This window comes from Scyliorhinus torazame, chromosome 3, assembly GCF_047496885.1.
Source record: "Scyliorhinus torazame isolate Kashiwa2021f chromosome 3, sScyTor2.1, whole genome shotgun sequence".
NCBI lineage: Eukaryota > Metazoa > Chordata > Chondrichthyes > Carcharhiniformes > Scyliorhinidae > Scyliorhinus > Scyliorhinus torazame.
In genome coordinates, this window is record NC_092709.1 from 71,330,676 (window position 1) to 71,356,222 (window position 25,547).

A 25,547-nucleotide genomic window follows, 5' to 3' on the forward strand; every position below is an offset into this window, starting at 1 on the left:
TCGGTGTCGGGGGAGAGGCTGGACGGTGTCGGGGGAGAGGCTCTGCGGTGTCGGGGGAGAGGCGGGGCGGTGTCGGGGGGGTAGCTGGGCGATGTCGGGGGAGAGGCTGGGCGGTGTTGGGGGAGAGGCTGGGCGGTGGCGGGGGAGAGCGTGGGCGGTGTCGGGGGAGAGGCGGGGCGGTGTTGGGGGAGAGGCGGGGCGGTGTCGGGTGAGAGGTTTGGCGGTGTCGGGGGAGAGGCTGGCGGTGTCGGGGGAGAGGCTGGGCGGTGTCGGGGTAGAGGCTGGCTTGCGTCGGGGGAGAGGCTGGCCGGTGTCGTGGGAGAGGCTGTGCGGTGTCAGTGGAGAGGCTGGTCGGTGTCGGGGGAGAGGCTGGGCGGTGTCGGGGGAGAGGCTGGGCGGTGTCGGGGGAGAGGCTGGGCGGTGTCGGGGGAGAGGCTGTGCGGTGTCGGGGGAGAGGCTGGGCGGTGTCGGGGGAGAGGCTGTGCAGTGTCGGGGGAGAGGCTGGGCGGTGTCGGGAGAGAGGCTGGGCGGAGTCGAGGGTGATGCAGGGCGGTGTCGGGGGAGATGCTGGGCGGTGTCGGGGGAGAGGCTGGGCGGTGTCGGGCAGGAAGCTGGGCGGTGTCGGGGTGAGAGGCCGGCCGGCGTCGGGGGGGTAGCTGGGCGATGTCGGGGGAGAGGCTGGGCGGTGTTGGGGGAGAGGCGGGGCGGTGTCGGGTGAGAGGCTTGGCGGTGTCGGGGGAGAGGCTGGCGGTGTCGGGCAGGAAGCTGGGCGGTGTCGGGGGAGAGGCTGGCTGGTGTCGGGGGAGTAGCTGGGCGATGTCGGGGAGAGGCTGGGCTGTGTCGGGGGAGAGGCTGGGTGCTGTCGGGGGAGAGTATGGGCGGTGTCAGGGGAGAGGCTGGGCGGTGTCGGGGGTGAGGCTGTGCGGTGTCGGGTGAGAGACTGGGTGGTGTCCGTGGATAGGCTGGGTGGTGTCGGCGGAGAGGATGGACGGTGTCGGGGTAGAGGCTGGACGGTGTTGGGGTTGTGGCTGGGCGTGTCGGGGGAGAGGGTGGGTGATGTCGGGGGAGAGGCTGGGCGGTGACGGGAGAGAGGCTGGGCGGAGTCGAGGGTGATGCAGGGCGGTGTCGGGGGAGATGCTGGGCGGTGTCGGGGGAGAGGCTGGGCGGTGTCGGGCAGGAAGCTGGGCGGTGTCGGGGTGAGAGGCCGGCCGGCGTCGGTTGGGTAGCTGGGCGATGTCGGTGGAGAGGCTGGGCGGTGTTGGGGGAGAGGCTGGGCGGTGGCGGGGGAGAGAGTGGGCGGTGTCGGGGAGAGGCGGGGCGGTGTCGGGGGAGAGGCGGGGCGGTGTCGGGTGAGAGGCTTGGCGGTGTCGGGGGAGAGGCTGGCGATGTTGGGCAGGAAGCTGGGCGGTGTCGGGGGAGAGGCTGGCTGGTGTCGGGGGAGTAGCTGGGTGATGTCGGGGGAGAGGCTGGCCAGTGTCGGGTAGGAAGCTGGGCGGTGTCCGGGGAGAGGCTGGTCGGTGTCGGTGGAGAGGCTGGACGGTGTCGGGGGAGAGGCTGGACGGTGTCGGGGGAGAGGCTCTGCGGTGTCGGGGGAGAGGCGGGGCGGTGTCGGGTGAGAGGCTTGGCGGTGTCGGGGGAGAGGCTGGCGGTGTCGGGCAGGAAGCTGGGCGGTGTCGGGGGAGAGGCTGGCTGGTGTCGGGGGAGAGGCTGGCTGGTGTCGGGGGAGTAGCTGGGCGATGTCGGGGGAGAGGCTGGGCGGTGTCGGGGGAGGGGCTGTGCAGTGTCAGGGGAGAGGCTGGGCAGTGTCGGGGGAGAGGCTGGGCGGCGTCGGGGGAGATGCTGGGCGGTGTCGGGCTGGAAGCTGGGCGGTGTCAGTGGAGAGGCTGGTCGGTGTCGGGGGAGAGGCTGGGCAGTGTCGGGGTAGAGGCTGGCTTGCGTCGGGGGAGAGGCTGGCCGGTGTCGTGGGAGAGGCTGTGCGGTGTCAGTGGAGAGGCTGGTCGGTATCGGGGGAGAGGCTGGGCGGTGTCGGGGGAGAGGCTGGCGATGTTGGGCAGGAAGCTGGGCGGTGTCGGGGGAGAGGCTGGCTGGTGTCGGGGGAGTAGCTGGGCGATGTCGGGGGAGAGGCTGGCCAGTGTCGGGTAGGAAGCTGGGCGGTGTCCGGGGAGAGGCTGGTCGGTGTCGGGGGAGAGGCTGGACGGTGTCGGGGGAGAGGCTCTGCGGTGTCGGGGGAGAGGCGGGGCGGTGTCGGGGGGGTAGCTGGGCGATGTCGGGGGAGAGGCTGGGCGGTGTTGGGGGAGAGGCTGGGCGGTGGCGGGGGAGAGCGTGGGCGGTGTCGGGGGAGAGGCGGGGCGGTGTTGGGGGAGAGGCGGGGCGGTGTCGGGTGAGAGGTTTGGCGGTGTCGGGGGAGAGGCTGGCGGTGTCGGGGGAGAGGCTGGGCGGTGTCGGGGTAGAGGCTGGGCTGTGTCGGGGGAGAGGCTGGGTGCTGTCGGGGGAGAGTATGGGCGGTGTCAGGGGAGAGGCTGGGCGGTGTCGGGGGTGAGGCTGTGCGGTGTCGGGTGAGAGACTGGGTGGTGTCCGTGGATAGGCTGGGTGGTGTCGGCGGAGAGGATGGACGGTGTCGGGGTAGAGGCTGGACGGTGTTGGGGTTGTGGCTGGGCGTGTCGGGGGAGAGGGTGGGTGATGTCGGGGGAGAGGCTGGGCGGTGACGGGAGAGAGGCTGGGCGGAGTCGAGGGTGATGCAGGGCGGTGTCGGGGGAGATGCTGGGCGGTGTCGGGGGAGAGGCTGGGCGGTGTCGGGCAGGAAGCTGGGCGGTGTCGGGGTGAGAGGCCGGCCGGCGTCGGTTGGGTAGCTGGGCGATGTCGGGGGAGAGGCTGGCCGGTGTCGGGGGAGGGGCTGTGCAGTGTCGGGGGAGAGGCGGGGCGGTGTCGGGTGAGAGGCTTGGCGGTGTCGGGGGAGAGGCTGGCGATGTTGGGCAGGAAGCTGGGCGGTGTCGGGGGAGAGGCTGGCTGGTGTCGGGGGAGTAGCTGGGTGATGTCGGGGGAGAGGCTGGCCAGTGTCGGGTAGGAAGCTGGGCGGTGTCCGGGGAGAGGCTGGTCGGTGTCGGTGGAGAGGCTGGACGGTGTCGGGGGAGAGGCTGGACGGTGTCGGGGGAGAGGCTCTGCGGTGTCGGGGGAGAGGCGGGGCGGTGTCGGGTGAGAGGCTTGGCGGTGTCGGGGGAGAGGCTGGCGGTGTCGGGCAGGAAGCTGGGCGGTGTCGGGGGAGAGGCTGGCTGGTGTCGGGGGAGTAGCTGGGCGATGTCGGGGGAGAGGCTGGGCGGTGTCGGGGGAGGGGCTGTGCAGTGTCAGGGGAGAGGCTGGGCAGTGTCGGGGGAGAGGCTGGGCGGCGTCGGGGGAGATGCTGGGCGGTGTCGGGCTGGAAGCTGGGCGGTGTCAGTGGAGAGGCTGGTCGGTGTCGGGGGAGAGGCTGGGCGGTGTCGGGGTAGAGGCTGGCTTGCGTCGGGGGAGAGGCTGGCCGGTGTCGTGGGAGAGGCTGTGCGGTGTCAGTGGAGAGGCTGGTCGGTATCGGGGGAGAGGCTGGGCGGTGTCGGGGGAGAGGCTGGCGATGTTGGGCAGGAAGCTGGGCGGTGTCGGGGGAGAGGCTGGCTGGTGTCGGGGGAGTAGCTGGGCGATGTCGGGGGAGAGGCTGGCCAGTGTCGGGTAGGAAGCTGGGCGGTGTCCGGGGAGAGGCTGGTCGGTGTCGGGGGAGAGGCTGGACGGTGTCGGGGGAGAGGCTCTGCGGTGTCGGGGGAGAGGCGGGGCGGTGTCGGGGGGGTAGCTGGGCGATGTCGGGGGAGAGGCTGGGCGGTGTTGGGGGAGAGGCTGGGCGGTGGCGGGGGAGAGCGTGGGCGGTGTCGGGGGAGAGGCGGGGCGGTGTTGGGGGAGAGGCGGGGCGGTGTCGGGTGAGAGGTTTGGCGGTGTCGGGGGAGAGGCTGGCGGTGTCGGGGGAGAGGCTGGGCGGTGTCGGGGTAGAGGCTGGCTTGCGTCGGGGGAGAGGCTGCCCGGTGTCGTGGGAGAGGCTGTGCGGTGTCAGTGGAGAGGCTGGTCGGTGTCGGGGGAGAGGCTGGGCGGTGTCGGGGGAGAGGCTGGGCGGTGTCGGGGGAGAGGCTGGGCGGTGTCGGGGGAGAGGCTGTGCGGTGTCGGGGGAGAGGCTGGGCGGTGTCGGGGGAGAGGCTGTGCAGTGTCGGGGGAGAGGCTGGGCGGTGTCGGGAGAGAGGCTGGGCGGAGTCGAGGGTGATGCAGGGCGGTGTCGGGGGAGATGCTGGGCGGTGTCGGGGGAGAGGCTGGGCGGTGTCGGGCAGGAAGCTGGGCGGTGTCGGGGTGAGAGGCCGGCCGGCGTCGGGGGGGTAGCTGGGCGATGTCGGGGGAGAGGCTGGGCGGTGTTGGGGGAGAGGCGGGGCGGTGTCGGGTGAGAGGCTTGGCGGTGTCGGGGGAGAGGCTGGCGGTGTCGGGCAGGAAGCTGGGCGGTGTCGGGGGAGAGGCTGGCTGGTGTCGGGGGAGTAGCTGGGCGATGTCGGGGAGAGGCTGGGCTGTGTCGGGGGAGAGGCTGGGTGCTGTCGGGGGAGAGTATCGGCGGTGTCAGGGGAGAGGCTGGGCGGTGTCGGGGGTGAGGCTGTGCGGTGTCGGGTGAGAGACTGGGTGGTGTCCGTGGATAGGCTGGGTGGTGTCGGCGGAGAGGATGGACGGTGTCGGGGTAGAGGCTGGACGGTGTTGGGGTTGTGGCTGGGCGTGTCGGGGGAGAGGGTGGGTGATGTCGGGGGAGAGGCTGGGCGGTGACGGGAGAGAGGCTGGGCGGAGTCGAGGGTGATGCAGGGCGGTGTCGGGGGAGATGCTGGGCGGTGTCGGGGGAGAGGCTGGGCGGTGTCGGGCAGGAAGCTGGGCGGTGTCGGGGTGAGAGGCCGGCCGGCGTCGGTTGGGTAGCTGGGCGATGTCGGTGGAGAGGCTGGGCGGTGTTGGGGGAGAGGCTGGGCGGTGGCGGGGGAGAGAGTGGGCGGTGTCGGGGAGAGGCGGGGCGGTGTCGGGGGAGAGGCGGGGCGGTGTCGGGTGAGAGGCTTGGCGGTGTCGGGGGAGAGGCTGGCGATGTTGGGCAGGAAGCTGGGCGGTGTCGGGGGAGAGGCTGGCTGGTGTCGGGGGAGTAGCTGGGTGATGTCGGGGGAGAGGCTGGCCAGTGTCGGGTAGGAAGCTGGGCGGTGTCCGGGGAGAGGCTGGTCGGTGTCGGTGGAGAGGCTGGACGGTGTCGGGGGAGAGGCTGGACGGTGTCGGGGGAGAGGCTCTGCGGTGTCGGGGGAGAGGCGGGGCGGTGTCGGGTGAGAGGCTTGGCGGTGTCGGGGGAGAGGCTGGCGGTGTCGGGCAGGAAGCTGGGCGGTGTCGGGGGAGAGGCTGGCTGGTGTCGGGGGAGAGGCTGGCTGGTGTCGGGGGAGTAGCTGGGCGATGTCGGGGGAGAGGCTGGGCGGTGTCGGGGGAGGGGCTGTGCAGTGTCAGGGGAGAGGCTGGGCAGTGTCGGGGGAGAGGCTGGGCGGCGTCGGGGGAGATGCTGGGCGGTGTCGGGCTGGAAGCTGGGCGGTGTCAGTGGAGAGGCTGGTCGGTGTCGGGGGAGAGGCTGGGCAGTGTCGGGGTAGAGGCTGGCTTGCGTCGGGGGAGAGGCTGGCCGGTGTCGTGGGAGAGGCTGTGCGGTGTCAGTGGAGAGGCTGGTCGGTATCGGGGGAGAGGCTGGGCGGTGTCGGGGGAGAGGCTGGCGATGTTGGGCAGGAAGCTGGGCGGTGTCGGGGGAGAGGCTGGCTGGTGTCGGGGGAGTAGCTGGGCGATGTCGGGGGAGAGGCTGGCCAGTGTCGGGTAGGAAGCTGGGCGGTGTCCGGGGAGAGGCTGGTCGGTGTCGGGGGAGAGGCTGGACGGTGTCGGGGGAGAGGCTCTGCGGTGTCGGGGGAGAGGCGGGGCGGTGTCGGGGGGGTAGCTGGGCGATGTCGGGGGAGAGGCTGGGCGGTGTTGGGGGAGAGGCTGGGCGGTGGCGGGGGAGAGCGTGGGCGGTGTCGGGGGAGAGGCGGGGCGGTGTTGGGGGAGAGGCGGGGCGGTGTCGGGTGAGAGGTTTGGCGGTGTCGGGGGAGAGGCTGGCGGTGTCGGGGGAGAGGCTGGGCGGTGTCGGGGTAGAGGCTGGGCTGTGTCGGGGGAGAGGCTGGGTGCTGTCGGGGGAGAGTATGGGCGGTGTCAGGGGAGAGGCTGGGCGGTGTCGGGGGTGAGGCTGTGCGGTGTCGGGTGAGAGACTGGGTGGTGTCCGTGGATAGGCTGGGTGGTGTCGGCGGAGAGGATGGACGGTGTCGGGGTAGAGGCTGGACGGTGTTGGGGTTGTGGCTGGGCGTGTCGGGGGAGAGGGTGGGTGATGTCGGGGGAGAGGCTGGGCGGTGACGGGAGAGAGGCTGGGCGGAGTCGAGGGTGATGCAGGGCGGTGTCGGGGGAGATGCTGGGCGGTGTCGGGGGAGAGGCTGGGCGGTGTCGGGCAGGAAGCTGGGCGGTGTCGGGGTGAGAGGCCGGCCGGCGTCGGTTGGGTAGCTGGGCGATGTCGGGGGAGAGGCTGGCCGGTGTCGGGGGAGGGGCTGTGCAGTGTCGGGGGAGAGGCGGGGCGGTGTCGGGTGAGAGGCTTGGCGGTGTCGGGGGAGAGGCTGGCGATGTTGGGCAGGAAGCTGGGCGGTGTCGGGGGAGAGGCTGGCTGGTGTCGGGGGAGTAGCTGGGTGATGTCGGGGGAGAGGCTGGCCAGTGTCGGGTAGGAAGCTGGGCGGTGTCCGGGGAGAGGCTGGTCGGTGTCGGTGGAGAGGCTGGACGGTGTCGGGGGAGAGGCTGGACGGTGTCGGGGGAGAGGCTCTGCGGTGTCGGGGGAGAGGCGGGGCGGTGTCGGGTGAGAGGCTTGGCGGTGTCGGGGGAGAGGCTGGCGGTGTCGGGCAGGAAGCTGGGCGGTGTCGGGGGAGAGGCTGGCTGGTGTCGGGGGAGTAGCTGGGCGATGTCGGGGGAGAGGCTGGGCGGTGTCGGGGGAGGGGCTGTGCAGTGTCAGGGGAGAGGCTGGGCAGTGTCGGGGGAGAGGCTGGGCGGCGTCGGGGGAGATGCTGGGCGGTGTCGGGCTGGAAGCTGGGCGGTGTCAGTGGAGAGGCTGGTCGGTGTCGGGGGAGAGGCTGGGCGGTGTCGGGGTAGAGGCTGGCTTGCGTCGGGGGAGAGGCTGGGCGGTGTCGGGCTGGAAGCTGGGCGGTGTCAGTGGAGAGGCTGGTCGGTGTCGGGGGAGAGGCTGGGCGGTGTCGGGGTAGAGGCTGGCTTGCGTCGGGGGAGAGGCTGGCCGGTGTCGTGGGAGAGGCTGTGCGGTGTCAGTGGAGAGGCTGGTCGGTATCGGGGGAGAGGCTGGGCGGTGTCGGGGGAGAGGCTGGCGATGTTGGGCAGGAAGCTGGGCGGTGTCGGGGGAGAGGCTGGCTGGTGTCGGGGGAGTAGCTGGGCGATGTCGGGGGAGAGGCTGGCCAGTGTCGGGTAGGAAGCTGGGCGGTGTCCGGGGAGAGGCTGGTCGGTGTCGGGGGAGAGGCTGGACGGTGTCGGGGGAGAGGCTCTGCGGTGTCGGGGGAGAGGCGGGGCGGTGTCGGGGGGGTAGCTGGGCGATGTCGGGGGAGAGGCTGGGCGGTGTTGGGGGAGAGGCTGGGCGGTGGCGGGGGAGAGCGTGGGCGGTGTCGGGGGAGAGGCGGGGCGGTGTTGGGGGAGAGGCGGGGCGGTGTCGGGTGAGAGGTTTGGCGGTGTCGGGGGAGAGGCTGGCGGTGTCGGGGGAGAGGCTGGGCGGTGTCGAGGGAGAGGCGAGGCGGTGTCGGGGGAGAGGCTGGCCGGTGTCGTGGGAGAGGCTGTGCGGTGTCAGTGGAGAGGCTGGTCGGTGTCGGGGGAGAGGCTGGGCGGTGTCGGGGGAGAGGCTGGGCGGTGTCGGGGGAGAGGCTGGGCGGTGTCGGGGGAGAGGCTGTGCGGTGTCGGGGGAGAGGCTGGGCGGTGTCGGGGGAGAGGCTGTGCAGTGTCGGGGGAGAGGCTGGGCGGTGTCGGGAGAGAGGCTGGGCGGAGTCGAGGGTGATGCAGGGCGGTGTCGGGGGAGATGCTGGGCGGTGTCGGGGGAGAGGCTGGGCGGTGTCGGGCAGGAAGCTGGGCGGTGTCGGGGTGAGAGGCCGGCCGGCGTCGGGGGGGTAGCTGGGCGATGTCGGGGGAGAGGCTGGGCGGTGTTGGGGGAGAGGCGGGGCGGTGTCGGGTGAGAGGCTTGGCGGTGTCGGGGGAGAGGCTCTGCGGTGTCGGGGGAGAGGCGGGGCGGTGTCGGGGGGGTAGCTGGGCGATGTCGGGGGAGAGGCTGGTCGGTATCGGGGGAGAGGCTGGGCGGTGTCGGGGGAGAGGCTGGCGATGTTGGGCAGGAAGCTGGGCGATGTCGGGGGAGAGGCTGGCCAGTGTCGGGTAGGAAGCTGGGCGGTGTCCGGGGAGAGGCTGGTCGGTGTCGGGGGAGAGGCTGGACGGTGTCGGGGGAGAGGCTCTGCGGTGTCGGGGGAGAGGCGGGGCGGTGTCGGGGGGGTAGCTGGGCGATGTCGGGGGAGAGGCTGGGCGGTGTTGGGGGAGAGGCTGGGCGGTGGCGGGGGAGAGCGTGGGCGGTGTCGGGGGAGAGGCGGGGCGGTGTTGGGGGAGAGGCGGGGCGGTGTCGGGTGAGAGGTTTGGCGGTGTCGGGGGAGAGGCTGGTCGGTGTCGGGGGAGAGGCTGGGCGGTGTCGGGGGAGAGGCTGGGCGGTGTCGGGGGAGAGGCTGGGCGGTGTCGGGGAGAGGCTGTGCGGTGTCGGGGGAGAGGCTGGGCGGTGTCGGGGGAGAGGCTGTGCAGTGTCGGGGGAGAGGCTGGGCGGAGTCGAGGGTGATGCAGGGCGGTGTCGGGGGAGATGCTGGGCGGTGTCGGGGGAGAGGCTGGGCGGTGTCGGGCAGGAAGCTGGGCGGTGTCGGGGTGAGAGGCCGGCCGGCGTCGGGGGGGTAGCTGGGCGATGTCGGGGGAGAGGCTGGGCGGTGTTGGGGGAGAGGCGGGGCGGTGTCGGGTGAGAGGCTTGGCGGTGTCGGGGGAGAGGCTGGCGGTGTCGGGCAGGAAGCTGGGCGGTGTCGGGGGAGAGGCTGGCTGGTGTCGGGGGAGTAGCTGGGCGATGTCGGGGAGAGGCTGGGCTGTGTCGGGGGAGAGGCTGGGTGCTGTCGGGGGAGAGTATGGGCGGTGTCAGGGGAGAGGCTGGGCGGTGTCGGGGGTGAGGCTGTGCGGTGTCGGGTGAGAGACTGGGTGGTGTCCGTGGATAGGCTGGGTGGTGTCGGCGGAGAGGATGGACGGTGTCGGGGGAGAGGCTGGACGGTGTTGGGGTTGTGGCTGGGCGTGTCGGGGGAGAGGGTGGGCGATGTCGGGGGAGAGGCTGGGCGGTGACGGGAGAGAGGATGGGCGGAGTCGAGGGTGATGCAGGGCGGTGTCGGGGGAGATGCTGGGCGGTGTCGGGGGAGAGGCTGGGCGGTGTCGGGCAGGAAGCTGGGCGGTGTCGGGGTGAGAGGCCGGCCGGCGTCGGTTGGGTAGCTGGGCGATGTCGGGGGAGAGGCTGGGCGGTGTTGGGGGAGAGGCTGGGCGGTGGCGGGGGAGAGAGTGGGCGGTGTCGGGGAGAGGCGGGGCGGTGTCGGGGGAGAGGCGGGGCGGTGTCGGGTGAGAGGCTTGGCGGTGTCGGGGGAGAGGCTGGCGATGTTGGGCAGGAAGCTGGGCGGTGTCGGGGGAGAGGCTGGCTGGTGTCGGGGGAGTAGCTGGGTGATGTCGGGGGAGAGGCTGGCCAGTGTCGGGTAGGAAGCTGGGCGGTGTCCGGGGAGAGGCTGGTCGGTGTCGGGGGAGAGGCTGGGCGGTGTCGGGGTAGAGGCTGGCTTGCGTCGGGGGAGAGGCTGGCCGGTGTCGTGGGAGAGGCTGTGCGGTGTCAGTGGAGAGGCTGGTCGGTATCGGGGGAGAGGCTGGGCGGTGTCGGGGGAGAGGCTGGCGATGTTGGGCAGGAAGCTGGGCGGTGTCGGGGGAGAGGCTGGCTGGTGTCGGGGGAGTAGCAGGGCGATGTCGGGGGAGAGGCTGGCCAGTGTCGGGTAGGAAGCTGGGCGGTGTCCGGGGAGAGGCTGGTCGGTGTCGGGGGAGAGGCTGGACGGTGTCGGGGGAGAGGCTCTGCGGTGTCGGGGGAGAGGCGGGGCGGTGTCGGGGGGGTAGCTGGGCGATGTCGGGGGAGAGGCTGGGCGGTGTTGGGGGAGAGGCTGGGCGGTGGCGGGGGAGAGCGTGGGCGGTGTCGGGGGAGAGGCGGGGCGGTGTTGGGGGAGAGGCGGGGCGGTGTCGGGTGAGAGGTTTGGCGGTGTCGGGGGAGAGGCTGGCGGTGTCGGGGGAGAGGCTGGGCGGTGTCGAGGGAGAGGCGAGGCGGTGTCGGGGGAGAGGCTGGCCGGTGTCGTGGGAGAGGCTGTGCGGTGTCAGTGGAGAGGCTGGTCGGTGTCGGGGGAGAGGCTGGGCGGTGTCGGGGGAGCGGCTGGGCGGTGTCGGGGGAGAGGCTGGGCGGTGTCGGGGGAGAGGCTGGGCGGTGTCGGGGGAGAGGCTGTGCAGTGTCGGGGGAGAGGCTGGGCGGTGTCGGGAGAGAGGCTGGGCGGAGTCGAGGGTGATGCAGGGCGGTGTCGGGGGAGATGCTGGGCGGTGTCGGGGGAGAGGCTGGGCGGTGTCGGGCAGGAAGCTGGGCGGTGTCGGGGTGAGAGGCCGGCCGGCGTCGGGGGGGTAGCTGGGCGATGTCGGGGGAGAGGATGGGCGGTGTTGGGGGAGAGGCGGGGCGGTGTCGGGTGAGAGGCTTGGCGGTGTCGGGGGAGAGGCTCTGCGGTGTCGGGGGAGAGGCGGGGCGGTGTCGGGGGGGTAGCTGGGCGATGTCGGGGGAGAGGCTGGTCGGTATCGGGGGAGAGGCTGGGCGGTGTCGGGGGAGAGGCTGGCGATGTTGGGCAGGAAGCTGGGCGATGTCGGGGGAGAGGCTGGCCAGTGTCGGGTAGGAAGCTGGGCGGTGTCCGGGGAGAGGCTGGTCGGTGTCGGGGGAGAGGCTGGACGGTGTCGGGGGAGAGGCTCTGCGGTGTCGGGGGAGAGGCGGGGCGGTGTCGGGGGGGTAGCTGGGCGATGTCGGGGGAGAGGCTGGGCGGTGTTGGGGGAGAGGCTGGGCGGTGGCGGGGGAGAGCGTGGGCGGTGTCGGGGGAGAGGCGGGGCGGTGTTGGGGGAGAGGCGGGGCGGTGTCGGGTGAGAGGTTTGGCGGTGTCGGGGGAGAGGCTGGCGGTGTCGGGGGAGAGGCTGGGCGGTGTCGAGGGAGAGGCGAGGCGGTGTCGGGGGAGAGGCTGGCCGGTGTCGTGGGAGAGGCTGTGCGGTGTCAGTGGAGAGGCTGGTCGGTGTCGGGGGAGAGGCTGGGCGGTGTCGGGGGAGAGGCTGGGCGGTGTCGGGGGAGAGGCTGGGCGGTGTCGGGGGAGAGGCTGTGCGGTGTCGGGGGAGAGGCTGGGCGGTGTCGGGGGAGAGGCTGTGCAGTGTCGGGGGAGAGGCTGGGCGGAGTCGAGGGTGATGCAGGGCGGTGTCGGGGGAGATGCTGGGCGGTGTCGGGGGAGAGGCTGGGCGGTGTCGGGCAGGAAGCTGGGCGGTGTCGGGGTGAGAGGCCGGCCGGCGTCGGGGGGGTAGCTGGGCGATGTCGGGGGAGAGGCTGGGCGGTGTTGGGGGAGAGGCGGGGCGGTGTCGGGTGAGAGGCTTGGCGGTGTCGGGGGAGAGGCTGGCGGTGTCGGGCAGGAAGCTGGGCGGTGTCGGGGGAGAGGCTGGCTGGTGTCGGGGGAGTAGCTGGGCGATGTCGGGGAGAGGCTGGGCTGTGTCGGGGGAGAGGCTGGGTGCTGTCGGGGGAGAGTATGGGCGGTGTCAGGGGAGAGGCTGGGCGGTGTCGGGGGTGAGGCTGTGCGGTGTCGGGTGAGAGACTGGGTGGTGTCCGTGGATAGGCTGGGTGGTGTCGGCGGAGAGGATGGACGGTGTCGGGGGAGAGGCTGGACGGTGTTGGGGTTGTGGCTGGGCGTGTCGGGGGAGAGGGTGGGCGATGTCGGGGGAGAGGCTGGGCGGTGACGGGAGAGAGGCTGGGCGGAGTCGAGGGTGATGCAGGGCGGTGTCGGGGGAGATGCTGGGCGGTGTCGGGGGAGAGGCTGGGCGGTGTCGGGCAGGAAGCTGGGCGGTGTCGGGGTGAGAGGCCGGCCGGCGTCGGTTGGGTAGCTGGGCGATGTCGGGGGAGAGGCTGGGCGGTGTTGGGGGAGAGGCTGGGCGGTGGCGGGGGAGAGAGTGGGCGGTGTCGGGGAGAGGCGGGGCGGTGTCGGGGGAGAGGCTGGCGATGTTGGGCAGGAAGCTGGGCGGTGTCGGGGGAGAGGCTGGCTGGTGTCGGGGGAGTAGCTGGGTGATGTCGGGGGAGAGGCTGGCCAGTGTCGGGTAGGAAGCTGGGCGGTGTCCGGGGAGAGGCTGGTCGGTGTCGGGGGAGAGGCTGGACGGTGTCGGGGGAGAGGCTCTGCGGTGTCGGGGGAGAGGCGGGGCGGTGTCGGGTGAGAGGCTTGGCGGTGTCGGGGGAGAGGCTGGCGGTGTCGGGCAGGAAGCTGGGCGGTGTCGGGGTGAGAGGCCGGCCGGCGTCGGGGGGGTAGCTGGGCGATGTCGGGGGAGAGGCTGGGCGGTGTTGGGGGAGAGGCGGGGCGGTGTCGGGTGAGAGGCTTGGCGGTGTCGGGGGAGAGGCTGGCGGTGTCGGGCAGGAAGCTGGGCGGTGTCGGGGGAGAGGCTGGCTGGTGTCGGGGGAGTAGCTGGGCGATGTCGGGGAGAGGCTGGGCTGTGTCGGGGGAGAGGCTGGGTGCTGTCGGGGGAGAGTATGGGCGGTGTCAGGGGAGAGGCTGGGCGGTGTCGGGGGTGAGGCTGTGCGGTGTCGGGTGAGAGACTGGGTGGTGTCCGTGGATAGGCTGGGTGGTGTCGGCGGAGAGGATGGACGGTGTCGGGGGAGAGGCTGGACGGTGTTGGGGTTGTGGCTGGGCGTGTCGGGGGAGAGGGTGGGCGATGTCGGGGGAGAGGCTGGGCGGTGACGGGAGAGAGGCTGGGCGGAGTCGAGGGTGATGCAGGGCGGTGTCGGGGGAGATGCTGGGCGGTGTCGGGGGAGAGGCTGGGCGGTGTCGGGCAGGAAGCTGGGCGGTGTCGGGGTGAGAGGCCGGCCGGCGTCGGTTGGGTAGCTGGGCGATGTCGGGGGAGAGGCTGGGCGGTGTTGGGGGAGAGGCTGGGCGGTGGCGGGGGAGAGAGTGGGCGGTGTCGGGGAGAGGCGGGGCGGTGTCGGGGGAGAGGCGGGGCGGTGTCGGGTGAGAGGCTTGGCGGTGTCGGGGGAGAGGCTGGCGATGTTGGGCAGGAAGCTGGGCGGTGTCGGGGGAGAGGCTGGCTGGTGTCGGGGGAGTAGCTGGGTGATGTCGGGGGAGAGGCTGGCCAGTGTCGGGTAGGAAGCTGGGCGGTGTCCGGGGAGAGGCTGGTCGGTGTCGGGGGAGAGGCTGGACGGTGTCGGGGGAGAGGCTCTGCGGTGTCGGGGGAGAGGCGGGGCGGTGTCGGGTGAGAGGCTTGGCGGTGTCGGGGGAGAGGCTGGCGGTGTCGGGCAGGAAGCTGGGCGGTGTCGGGGGAGAGGCTGGCTGGTGTCGGGAGAGTAGCTGGGCGATGTCGGGGGAGAGGCTGGGCGGTGTCGGGGGAGGGGCTGTGCAGTGTCAGGGGAGAGGCTGGGCAGTGTCGGGGGAGAGGCTGGGCGGCGTCGGGGGAGATGCTGGGCGGTGTCGGGCTGGAAGCTGGGCGGTGTCAGTGGAGAGGCTGGTCGATGTCGGGGGAGAGGCTGGGCGGTGTCGGGGTTGAGGCTGGCTTGCGTCGGGGGAGAGGCTGGCCGGTGTCGTGGGAGAGGCTGTGCGGTGTCAGTGGAGAGGCTGGTCGGTGTCGGGGGAGAGGCTGGGCGGTGTCGGGGGAGAGGCTGGGCGGAGTCGAGGGTGATGCAGGGCGGTGTCGGGGGAGGTGCTGGGCAGTGTCGGGCAGGAAGCTGGGCGGTGTCGGGGTGAGAGGCCGGCCGGCGTCGGGGGGGTAGCTGGGCGATGTCGAGGGAGAGGTGGGGCGGTGTTGGGGGAGAGGCGGGGCGGTGTCGGGGGAGAGGCTGTGCGGTGTCGGGGGAGAGGCTGGGCGGTGTCGGGGGAGAGGCTGGGCGGTGTCGGGAGAGAGGCTGGGCGGAGTCGAGGGTGATGCAGGGCGGTGTCGGGGGAGATGCTGGGCGGTGTCGGGGGAGAGGCTGGGCGGTGTCGGGGGAGAGGCTGGGCGGTGTCGGGCAGGAAGCTGGGCGGTGTCGGGGTGAGAGGCCGGCCGGCGTCGGGGGGGTAGCTGGGCGATGTCGGGGGAGAGGCTGGGCGGTGTTGGGGGAGAGGCGGGGCGGTGTCGGGTGAGAGGCTTGGCGGTGTCGGGGGAGAGGCTGGCGGTGTCGGGCAGGAAGCTGGGCGGTGTCGGGGGAGAGGCTGGCTGGTGTCGGGGGAGTAGCTGGGCGATGTCGGGGAGAGGCTGGGCTGTGTCGGGGGAGAGGCTGGGTGCTGTCGGGGGAGAGTATGGGCGGTGTCAGGGGAGAGGCTGGGCGGTGTCGGGGGTGAGGCTGTGCGGTGTCGGGTGAGAGACTGGGTGGTGTCCGTGGATAGGCTGGGTGGTGTCGGCGGAGAGGATGGACGGTGTCGGGGGAGAGGCTGGACGGTGTTGGGGTTGTGGCTGGGCGTGTCGGGGGAGAGGGTGGGCGATGTCGGGGGAGAGGCTGGGCGGTGACGGGAGAGATGCTGGGCGGAGTCGAGGGTGATGCAGGGCGGTGTCGGGGGAGATGCTGGGCGGTGTCGGGGGAGAGGCTGGGCGGTGTCGGGCAGGAAGCTGGGCGGTGTCGGGGTGAGAGGCCGGCCGGCGTCGGTTGGGTAGCTGGGCGATGTCGGGGGAGAGGCTGGGCGTTGTTGGGGGAGAGGCTGGGCGGTGGCGGGGGAGAGAGTGGGCGGTGTCGGGGAGAGGCTGGCGATGTTGGGCAGGAAGCTGGGCGGTGTCGGGGGAGATGCTGGGCGGTGTCGGGGGAGAGGCTGGGCGGTGTCGGGCAGGAAGCTGGGCGGTGTCGGGGTGAGAGGCCGGCCGGCGTCGGGGTGGTAGCTGGGCGATGTCGGGGGAGAGGCTGGGCGGTGTTGGGGGAGAGGCTGGGCGGTGGCGGGGGAGAGAGTGGGTGGTGTCGGGGAGAGGCGGGGCGGTGTCGGGGGAGAGGCGGGGCGGTGTCGGGTGAGAGGCTTGGCGGTGTCGGGGGAGAGGCTGGCTGGTGTCGGGGGAGTAGCTGGGCGATGTCGGGGGAGAGGCTGGGCGGTGTCGGGGGAGGGGCTGTGCAGTGTCAGGGGAGAGGCTGGGCAGTGTCGGGGGAGAGGCTGGGCGGCGTCGGGGGAGATGCTGGGCGGTGTCGGGCTGGAAGCTGTGCGGTGTCAGTGGAGAGGCTGGTCGGTGTCGGGGGAGAGGCTGGGCGGTGTCGGGGGAGAGGCTGGGCGGTGTCGGGGGAGAGGCTGGGCGGTGTCGGGGGAGAGGCTGTGCGGTGTCGGGGGAGAGGCTGGGCGGTGTCGAGGGAGAGGCGAGGCGGTGTCGGGGGAGAGGCTGGCCGGTGTCGTGGGAGAGGCTGTGCGGTGTCAGTGGAGAGGCTGGTCGGTGTCGGGGGAGATGCTGGGCGGTGTCGGGGGAGAGGCTGGCTTGCGTCGGGGGAGAGGCTGGCCGGTGTCGTGGGAGAGGCTGGCCGGTGTCGTGGGAGAGGCTGTGCGGTGTCAGTGGAGAGGCTGGTCGGTGTCGGGGGAGAGGCTGGGCGGTGTCGGGGGAGAGGCTGGGCGGAGTCGAGGGTGATGCAGGGCGGTGTCGGGGGAGGTGCTGGGCAGTGTCGGGCAGGAAGCTGGGCGGTGTCGGGGTGAGAAGCCGGCCGGCGTCGGGGGGGTAGCTGGGCGATGTCGGGGGAGAGGCGGGGCGGTGTTGGGGGAGAGGCGGGGCGGTGTCGGTTGAGAGGCTTGGCGGTGTCGGGGGAGAGGCTGGCGGTGTCGGGGGAGAGGCTGGGCGGTGTCGAGGGAGAGGCGAGGCGGTGTCGGGGGAGAGGCTGGCCGGTGTCGTGGGAGAGGCTGTGCGGTGTCAGTGGAGAGGCTGGTCGGTGTCGGGGGAGAGGCTGGGCGGTGTCGGGGGAGAGGCTGGCTTGCGTCGGGGGAGAGGCTGGCCGGTGTCGTGGGAGAGGCTGTGCGGTGTCAGTGGAGAGGCTGGTCGGTGTCGGGGGAGAGGCTGGGCGGTGTCGGGGGAGAGGCTGGGCGGTGTCGGGGGAGAGGCTGGGCGGTGTCGGGGGAGAGGCTGTGCGGTGTCGGGGGAGAGGCTGGGCGGTGTCGGGGGAGAGGCTGTGCGGTGACGGGAGAGAGGATGGGCGGAGTCGAGGGTGATGCAGGGCGGTGTCAGGGGAGATGCTGGGCGGTGTCGGGGGAGAGGCGGGGCGGTGTCGGGGGAGAGGCTGGACGGTGTTGGGGTTGTGGCTGGGCGTGTCGGGGGAGAGGGTGGGCGATGTCGGGGGAGAGGCTGGGCGGTGACGGGAGAGAGGCTGGGCGGAGTCGAGGGTGATGCAGGGCGGTGTCGGGGGAGATGCTGGGCGGTGTCGGGGGAGAGGCTGGGCGGTGTCGGGCAGGAAGCTGGGCGGTGTCGGGGTGAGAGGCCGGCCGGCGTCGGGGGGGTAGCTGGGCGATGTCGGGGGAGAGGCGGGGCGGTGTCGGGGTGAGAGGCCGGCCGGCGTCGGGGGGGTAGCTGGGCGATGTCGGGGGAGAGGCTGGGCGGTGTTGGGGTTGGGGGAGAGGCGGGGCGGTGTCGGTTGAGAGGCTTGGCGGTGTCGGGGGAGAGGCTGGGTGGTGTCGAGGGAGAGGCGAGGCGGTGTCGGGGGAGAGGCTGGCCGGTGTCGGGGGAGAGGCTGGGCGGTGTCGGGGGAGAGGCAGGGTGGTGTCGGGGGAGAGGCTGGCGGTGTCGGGGGAGAGGCTGGGCGGTGTCGAGGGAGAGGCGAGGCGGTGTCGGGGGAGAGGCTGGCCGGTGTCGTGGGAGAGGCTGTGCGGTGTCAGTGGAGAGGCTGGTCGGTGTCGGGGGAGAGGCTGGGCGGTGTCGGGGGAGAGGCTGGCTTGCGTCGGGGGAGAGGCTGGCCGGTGTCGTGGGAGAGGCTGTGCGGTGTCAGTGGAGAGGCTGGTCGGTGTCGGGGGAGAGGCTGGGCGGTGTCGGGGGAGATGCTGGGCGGTGTCGGGGGAGAGGCTGGGCAGTGTCGGGGGAGAGGCTGTGCGGTGTCGGGGGAGAGGCTGGGCGGTGTCGGGGGAGAGGCTGTGCGGTGTCGGGGGAGAGGCTGGGCGGTGTCGGGAGAGAGGCTGGGCGGAGTCGAGGGTGATGCAGGGCGGTGTCGGGGGAGATGCTGGGCGGTGTCGGGGGAGAGGCTGGGCGGTGTCGGGCAGGAAGCTGGGCGGTGTCGGGGTGAGAGGCCGGCCGGCGTCGGGGTGGTAGCTGGGCGATGTCGGGGGAGAGGCTGGGCGGTGTTGGGGGAGAGGCTGGGCGGTGGCGGGGGAGAGAGTGGGTGGTGTCGGGGAGAGGCGGGGCGGTGTCGGGGGAGAGGCGGGGCGGTGTCGGGTGAGAGGCTTGGCGGTGTCGGGGGAGAGGCTGGCGGTGTTTGGCAGGAAGCTGGGCGGTGTCGGGGGAGAGGCTGGCTGGTGTCGGGGGAGTAGCTGGGCGATGTCGGGGGAGAGGCTGGCCAGTGTCGGGTAGGAAGCTGGGCGGTGTCCGGGGAAACGCTGGTCGGTGTCGGGGGAGAGGCTGGGACGGTGTCGGGGGAGAGGCTGGACGGTGTCGGGGGAGAGGCTCTGCGGTGTCGGGGGAGAGGCGGGGCGGTGTCGGGTGAGAGGCTTGGCGGTGTCGGGGGAGAGGCTGGCGGTGTCGGGCAGGAAGCTGGGCGGTGTCGGGGGAGAGGCTGGACGGTGTTGGGGTTGTGGCTGGGCGTGTCGGGGGAGAGGGTGGGCGATGTCGGGGGAGAGGCTGGGCGGTGACGGGAGAGAGGCTGGGCGGAGTCGAGGGTGATGCAGGGCGGTGTCGGGGGAGATGCTGGGCGGTGTCGGGGGAGAGGCTGGGCGGTGTCGGGCAGGAAGCTGGGCGGTGTCGGGGTGAGAGGCCGGCCGGCGTCGGGGGGGTAGCTGGGCGATGTCGGGGGAGAGGCGGGGCGGTGTCGGGGTGAGAGGCCGGCCGGCGTCGGGGGGGTAGCTGGGTGATGTCGGGGGAGAGGCTGGGCGGTGTTGGGGTTGGGGGAGAGGCGGGGCGGTGTCGGTTGAGAGGCTTGGCGGTGTCGGGGGAGAGGCTGGGTGGTGTCGAGGGAGAGGCGAGGCGGTGTCGGGGGAGAGGCTGGCCGGTGTCGGGGGAGAGGCTGGGCGGTGTCGGGGGAGAGGCTGGGTGGTGTCGGGGGAGAGGCTGGCGGTGTCGGGGGAGAGGCTGGGCGGTGTCGAGGGAGAGGCGAGGCGGTGTCGGGGGAGAGGCTGGCCGGTGTCGTGGGAGAGGCTGTGCGGTGTCAGTGGAGAGGCTGGTCGGTGTCGGGGGAGAGGCTGGGCGGTGTCGGGGGAGAGGCTGGCTTGCGTCGGGGGAGAGGCTGGCCGGTGTCGTGGGAGAGGCTGTGCGGTGTCAGTGGAGAGGCTGGTCGGTGTCGGGGGAGAGGCTGGGCGGTGTCGGGGGAGATGCTGGGCGGTGTCGGGGGAGAGGCTGGGCGGTGTCGGGGGAGAGGCTGTGCGGTGTCGGGGGAGAGGCTGGGCGGTGTCGGGGGAGAGGCTGTGCGGTGTCGGGGGAGAGGCTGGGCGGTGTCGGGAGAGAGGCTGGGCGGAGTCGAGGGTGATGCAGGGCGGTGTCGGGGGAGATGCTGGGCGGTGTCGGGGGAGAGGCTGGGCGGTGTCGGGCAGGAAGCTGGGCGGTGTCGGGGTGAGAGGCCGGCCGGCGTCGGGGTGGTAGCTGGGCGATGTCGGGGGAGAGGCTGGGCGGTGTTGGGGGAGAGGCTGGGCGGTGGCGGGGGAGAGAGTGGGTGGTGTCGGGGAGAGGCGGGGCGGTGTCGGGGGAGAGGCGGGGCGGTGTCGGGTGAGAGGCTTGGCGGTGTCGGGGGAGAGGCTGGCGGTGTTTGGCAGGAAGCTGGGCGGTGTCGGGGGAGAGGCTGGCTGGTGTCGGGGGAGTAGCTGGGCGATGTCGGGGGAGAGGCTGGCCAGTGTCGGGTAGGAAGCTGGGCGGTGTCCGGGGAAACGCTGGTCGGTGTCGGGGGAGAGGCTGGGACGGTGTCGGGGGAGAGGCTGGACGGTGTCGGGGGAGAGGCTCTGCGGTGTCGGGGGAGAGGCGGGGCGGTGTCGGGTGAGAGGCTTGGCGGTGTCGGGGGAGAGGCTGGCGGTGTCGGGCAGGAAGCTGGGCGGTGTCGGGGGAGAGGCTGGCTGGTGTCGGGGGAGTAGCTGGGCGATGTCGGGGGAGAGGCTGGGCGGTGTCGGGGGAGGGGCTGTGCAGTGTCAGGGGAGAGGCTGGGCAGTGTCGGGGGAGAGGCTGGGCGGCGTCGGGGGAGATGCTGGGCGGTGTCGGGCTGGAAGCTGGGCGGTGTCGGGAGAGAGGCTGGGCGGTTGTTATAACCTGCCTGCTTACCATTGGCTGGGGACGAATGACAAACCCACAATCCTGTGGGACCATGATCTTCCCCAATGGGGGGGGGGCGGAGAAACCAAGAGTAAACGCCATGTGTAAATAAAGCTGGCCTGTTTGGAACCAGCAGGAACAAGTGTGCAGCAAGGGAAGTTGCTGCTGGTGCTGTTATAATATATTTGTTACTGTAAATAAATGTTTTTACTTTGTATCCTTAAACCCGTGCTGGATACTTCGTGGCCCTCACAAAACTGGCGACGAGGGTTAAAGTGAGTAGCTGTCTACACTGCAGAAGCCACCTCCCTGGATTTTTGATGGATACAGGTTGGAAGTTGTATTCTATTATACCATGCCTCTGTACGGACGTTTGGATGTTTTTGATGATGCGCTGGAAAGCTGGAACCTGTACACACAACGAATGCGTAACTATTTCCGGGCAAACAATATCACCGAAAACGAGCGGCAGGTGGTCATATTGCTCACTCCCCCGTGTCGGGGGAGAGGCTGGGCGGTGTCGGGGGAGAGGCTGGGCGGAGTCGAGGGTGATGCAGGGCGGTGTCGGGGGAGGTGCTGGGCAGTGTCGGGCAGGAAGCTGGGCGGTGTCGGGGTGAGAGGCCGGCCGGCGTCGGGGGGGTAGCTGGGCGATGTCGGGGGAGAGGCGGGGCGGTGTTGGGGGAGAGGCGGGGCGGTGTCGGGGGAGAGGCTGGGCGGTGTCGGGGGAGAGGCTGTGCGGTGTCAGTGGAGAGGCTGGTCGGGGGAGAGGCTGGGCGGTGTCGGGGGAGAGGCTGGGCGGAGTCGAGGGTGATGCAGGGCGGTGTCGGGGGAGGTGCTGGGCAGTGTCGGGCAGGAAGCTGGGCGGTGTCGGGGTGAGAGGCCGGCCGGCGTCGGGGGGGTAGCTGGGCGATGTCGGGGGAGAGGCGGGGCGGTTTTGGGGGAGAGGCGGGGCGGTGTCGGGGGAGAGGCTGTGCGGTGTCGGGGGAGAGGCTGGGCGGTGTCGGGGGAGAGGCTGTGCAGTGTCGGGGGAGAGGCTGGGCGGTGTCGGGAGAGAGGCTGGGCGGAGTCGAGGGTGATGCAGGGCGGTGTCGGGGGAGATGCTGGGCGGTGTCGGGGGAGAGGCTGGGCGGTGTCGGGCAGGAAGCTGGGCGGTGTCGGGGTGAGAGGCCGGCCGGCGTCGGGGGGGTAGCGGGGCGATGTCGGGGGAGAGGCTGGGCGGTGTTGGGGGAGAGGCGGGGCGGTGTCGGGTGAGAGGCTTGGCGGTGTCGGGGGAGAGGCTGGCGGTGTCGGGCAGGAAGCTGGGCGGTGTCGGGGGAGAGGCTGGCTGGTGTCGGGGGAGTAGCTGGGCGATGTCGGGGAGAGGCTGGGCTGTGTCGGGGGAGAGGCTGGGTGCTGTCGGGGGAGAGTATGGGCGGTGTCAGGGGAGAGGCTGGGCGGTGTCGGGGGTGAGGCTGTGCGGTGTCGGGTGAGAGACTGGGTGGTGTCCGTGGATAGGCTGGGTGGTGTCGGCGGAGAGGATGGACGGTGTCGGGGGAGAGGCTGGACGGTGTTGGGGTTGTGGCTGGGCGTGTCGGGGGAGAGGGTGGGCGATGTCGGGGGAGAGGCTGGGCGGTGACGGGAGAGGGGCTGGGCTGTGTCGGGTAGGAAGCTGGGCAGTGTCGGGGGAGAGGCTGGCTGGTGTCGGGGGAGTAGCTGGGCGATGTCGGGGGAGAGGCTGGCCAGTGTCGGGTAGGAAGCTGGGCGGTGTCCGGGGAGAGGCTGGTCGGTGTCGGGGGAGAGGCTGGACGGTGTCGGGGGAGAGGCTCTGCGGTGTCGGGGGAGAGGCGGGGCGGTGTCGGGTGAGAGGCTTGGCGGTGTCGGGGGAGAGGCTGGCGGTGTCGGGCAGGAAGCTGGGCGGTGTCGGGGGAGAGGCTGGCTGGTGTCGGGGGAGTAGCTGGGCGATGTCGGGGGAGAGGCTGGGCGGTGTCGGGGGAGGGGCTGTGCAGTGTCAGGGGAGAGGCTGGGCAGTGTCGGGGGAGAGGCTGGGCGGCGTCGGGGGAGATGCTGGGCGGTGTCGGGCTGGAAGCTGGGCGGTGTCAGTGGAGAGGCTGGTCGGTGTCGGGGGAGAGGCTGGGCGGTGTCGGGGTAGAGGCTGGCTTGCGTCGGGGGAGAGGCTGGCCGGTGTCGTGGGAGAGGCTGTGCGGAGTCAGTGGAGAGGCTGGTCGGTGTCGGGGGAGAGGCTGGGCGGTGTCGGGAAGAGGCTGGGCGGTGTCGGGGGAGAGGCTGGGTGGTGTCGGGGGAGAGGCTGTGCGGTGTCGGGGGAGAGGCTGGGCGGTGTCGAGGGAGAGGCGAGGCGGTGTCGGGGGAGAGGCTGGCCGGTGTCGTGGGAGAGGCTGTGCGGTGGCAGTGGAGAGGCTGGTCGGTGTCGGGGGAGAGGCTGGGCGGTGTCGGGGGAGATGCTGGCCGGTGTCGTGGGAGAGGCTGTGCGGTGTCAGTGGAGAGGCTGGTCGGTGTCGGGGGAGAGGCTGGGCGGTGTCGGGGGAGATGCTGGGCGGTGTCGGGGGAGAGGCTGGGCGGTGTCGGGGGAGAGGCTGTGCGGTGTCGGGGGAGAGGCTGGGCGGTGTCGGGGGAGAGGCTGTGCGGTGTCGGGGGAGAGGCTGGGCGGTGTCGGGAGAGAGGCTGGGCGGAGTCGAGGGTGATGCAGGGCGGTGTCGGGGGAGATGCTGGGCGGTGTCGGGGGAGAGGCTGGGCGGTGTCGGGCAGGAAGCTGGGCGGTGTCGGGGTGAGAGGCCGGCCGGCGTCGGGGTGGTAGCTGGGCGATGTCGGGGGAGAGGCTGGGCGGTGTTGGGGGAGAGGCTGGGCGGTGGCGGGGGAGAGAGTGGGTGGTGTCGGGGAGAGGCGGGGCGGTGTCGGGGGAGAGGCGGGGCGGTGTCGGGTGAGAGGCTTGGCGGTGTCGGGGGAGAGGCTGGCGGTGTTTGGCAGGAAGCTGGGCGGTGTCGGGGGAGAGGCTGGCTGGTGTCGGGGGAGTAGCTGGGCGATGTCGGGGGAGAGGCTGGCCAGTGTCGGGTAGGAAGCTGGGCGGTGTCCGGGGAAAGGCTGGTCGGTGTCGGGGGAGAGGCTGGGACGGTGTCGGGGGAGAGGCTGGACGGTGTCGGGGGAGAGGCTCTGCGGTGTCGGGGGAGAGGCGGGGCGGTGTCGGGTGAGAGGCTTGGCGGTGTCGGGGGAGAGGCTGGCGGTGTCGGGCAGGAAGCTGGGCGGTGTCGGGGGAGAGGCTGGCTGGTGTCGGGGGAGTAGCTGGGCGATGTCGGGGGAGAGGCTGGGCGGTGTCGGGGGAGGGGCTGTGCAGTGTCAGGGGAGAGGCTGGGCAGTGTCGGGGGAGAGGCTGGGCGGCGTCGGGGGAGATGCTGGGCGGTGTCGGGCTGGAAGCTGGGCGGTGTCGGGAGAGAGGCTGGGCGGTTGTTATAACCTGCCTGCTTACCATTGGCTGGGGACGAATGACAAACCCACAATCCTGTGGGACCATGATCTTCCCCAATGAGGGGGGGGGCGGAGAAACCAAGAGTAAACGCCATGTGTAAATAAAGCTGGCCTGTTTGGAACCAGCAGGAACAAGTGTGCAGCAAGGGAAGTTGCTGCTGGTGCTGTTATAATATATTTGTTACTGTAAATAAATGTTTTTACTTTGTATCCTTAAAACCCGTGCTGGATACTTCGTGGCCCTCACAAAACTGGCGACGAGGGTTAAAGTGAGTAGCTGTCTACACTGCAGAAGCCACCTCCCTGGATTTTTGATGGATACAGGTTGGAAGTTGTATTCTATTATACCATGCCTCTGTACGGACGTTTGGATGTTTTTGATGATGCGCTGGAAAGCTGGAACCTGTACACACAACGAATGCGTAACTATTTCCGGGCAAACAATATCACCGAAAACGAGCGGCAGGTGGTCATATTGCTCACTCCCCCGTGTCGGGGGAGAGGCTGGGCGGTGTCGGGGGAGAGGCTGGGCGGAGTCGAGGGTGATGCAGGGCGGTGTCGGGGGAGGTGCTGGGCAGTGTCGGGCAGGAAGCTGGGCGGTGTCGGGGTGAGAGGCCGGCCGGCGTCGGGGGGGTAGCTGGGCGATGTCGGGGGAGAGGCGGGGCGGTGTTGGGGGAGAGGCGGGGCGGTGTCGGGGGAGAGGCTGGGCGGTGTCGGGGGAGAGGCTGTGCGGTGTCAGTGGAGAGGCTGGTCGGGGGAGAGGCTGGGCGGTGTCGGGGGAGAGGCTGGGCGGAGTCGAGGGTGATGCAGGGCGGTGTCGGGGGAGGTGCTGGGCAGTGTCGGGCAGGAAGCTGGGCGGTGTCGGGGTGAGAGGCCGGCCGGCGTCGGGAGGGTAGCTGGGCGATGTCGGGGGAGAGGCGGGGCGGTTTTGGGGGAGAGGCGGGGCGGTGTCGGGGGAGAGGCTGTGCGGTGTCGGGGGAGAGGCTGGGCGGTGTCGGGGGAGAGGCTGTGCAGTGTCGGGGGAGAGGCTGGGCGGTGTCGGGAGAGAGGCTGGGCGGAGTCGAGGGTGATGCAGGGCGGTGTCGGGGGAGATGCTGGGCGGTGTCGGGGGAGAGGCTGGGCGGTGTCGGGCAGGAAGCTGGGCGGTGTCGGGGTGAGAGGCCGGCCGGCGTCGGGGGGGTAGCGGGGCGATGTCGGGGGAGAGGCTGGGCGGTGTTGGGGGAGAGGCGGGGCGGTGTCGGGTGAGAGGCTTGGCGGTGTCGGGGGAGAGGCTGGCGGTGTCGGGCAGGAAGCTGGGCGGTGTCGGGGGAGAGGCTGGCTGGTGTCGGGGGAGTAGCTGGGCGATGTCGGGGAGAGGCTGGGCTGTGTCGGGGGAGAGGCTGGGTGCTGTCGGGGGAGAGTATGGGCGGTGTCAGGGGAGAGGCTGGGCGGTGTCGGGGGTGAGGCTGTGCGGTGTCGGGTGAGAGACTGGGTGGTGTCCGTGGATAGGCTGGGTGGTGTCGGCGGAGAGGATGGACGGTGTCGGGGGAGAGGCTGGACGGTGTTGGGGTTGTGGCTGGGCGTGTCGGGGGAGAGGGTGGGCGATGTCGGGGGAGAGGCTGGGCGGTGACGGGAGAGAGGCTGGGCGGAGTCGAGGGTGATGCAGGGCGGTGTCGGGGGAGATGCTGGGCGGTGTCGGGGGAGAGGCTGGGCTGTGTCGGGTAGGAAGCTGGGCAGTGTCGGGGGAGAGGCTGGCTGGTGTCGGGGGAGTAGCTGGGCGATGTCGGGGGAGAGGCTGGCCAGTGTCGGGTAGGAAGCTGGGCGGTGTCCGGGGAGAGGCTGGTCGGTGTCGGGGGAGAGGCTGGACGGTGTCGGGGGAGAGGCTCTGCGGTGTCGGGGGAGAGGCGGGGCGGTGTCGGGTGAGAGGCTTGGCGGTGTCGGGGGAGAGGCTGGCGGTGTCGGGCAGGAAGCTGGGCGGTGTCGGGGGAGAGGCTGGCTGGTGTCGGGGGAGTAGCTGGGCGATGTCGGGGGAGAGGCTGGGCGGTGTCGGGGGAGGGGCTGTGCAGTGTCAGGGGAGAGGCTGGGCAGTGTCGGGGGAGAGGCTGGGCGGCGTCGGGGGAGATGCTGGGCGGTGTCGGGCTGGAAGCTGGGCGGTGTCAGTGGAGAGGCTGGTCGGTGTCGGGGGAGAGGCTGGGCGGTGTCGGGGTAGAGGCTGGCTTGCGTCGGGGGAGAGGCTGGCCGGTGTCGTGGGAGAGGCTGTGCGGTGTCAGTGGAGAGGCTGGTCGGTGTCGGGGGAGAGGCTGGGCGGTGTCGGGAAGAGGCTGGGCGGTGTCGGGGGAGAGGCT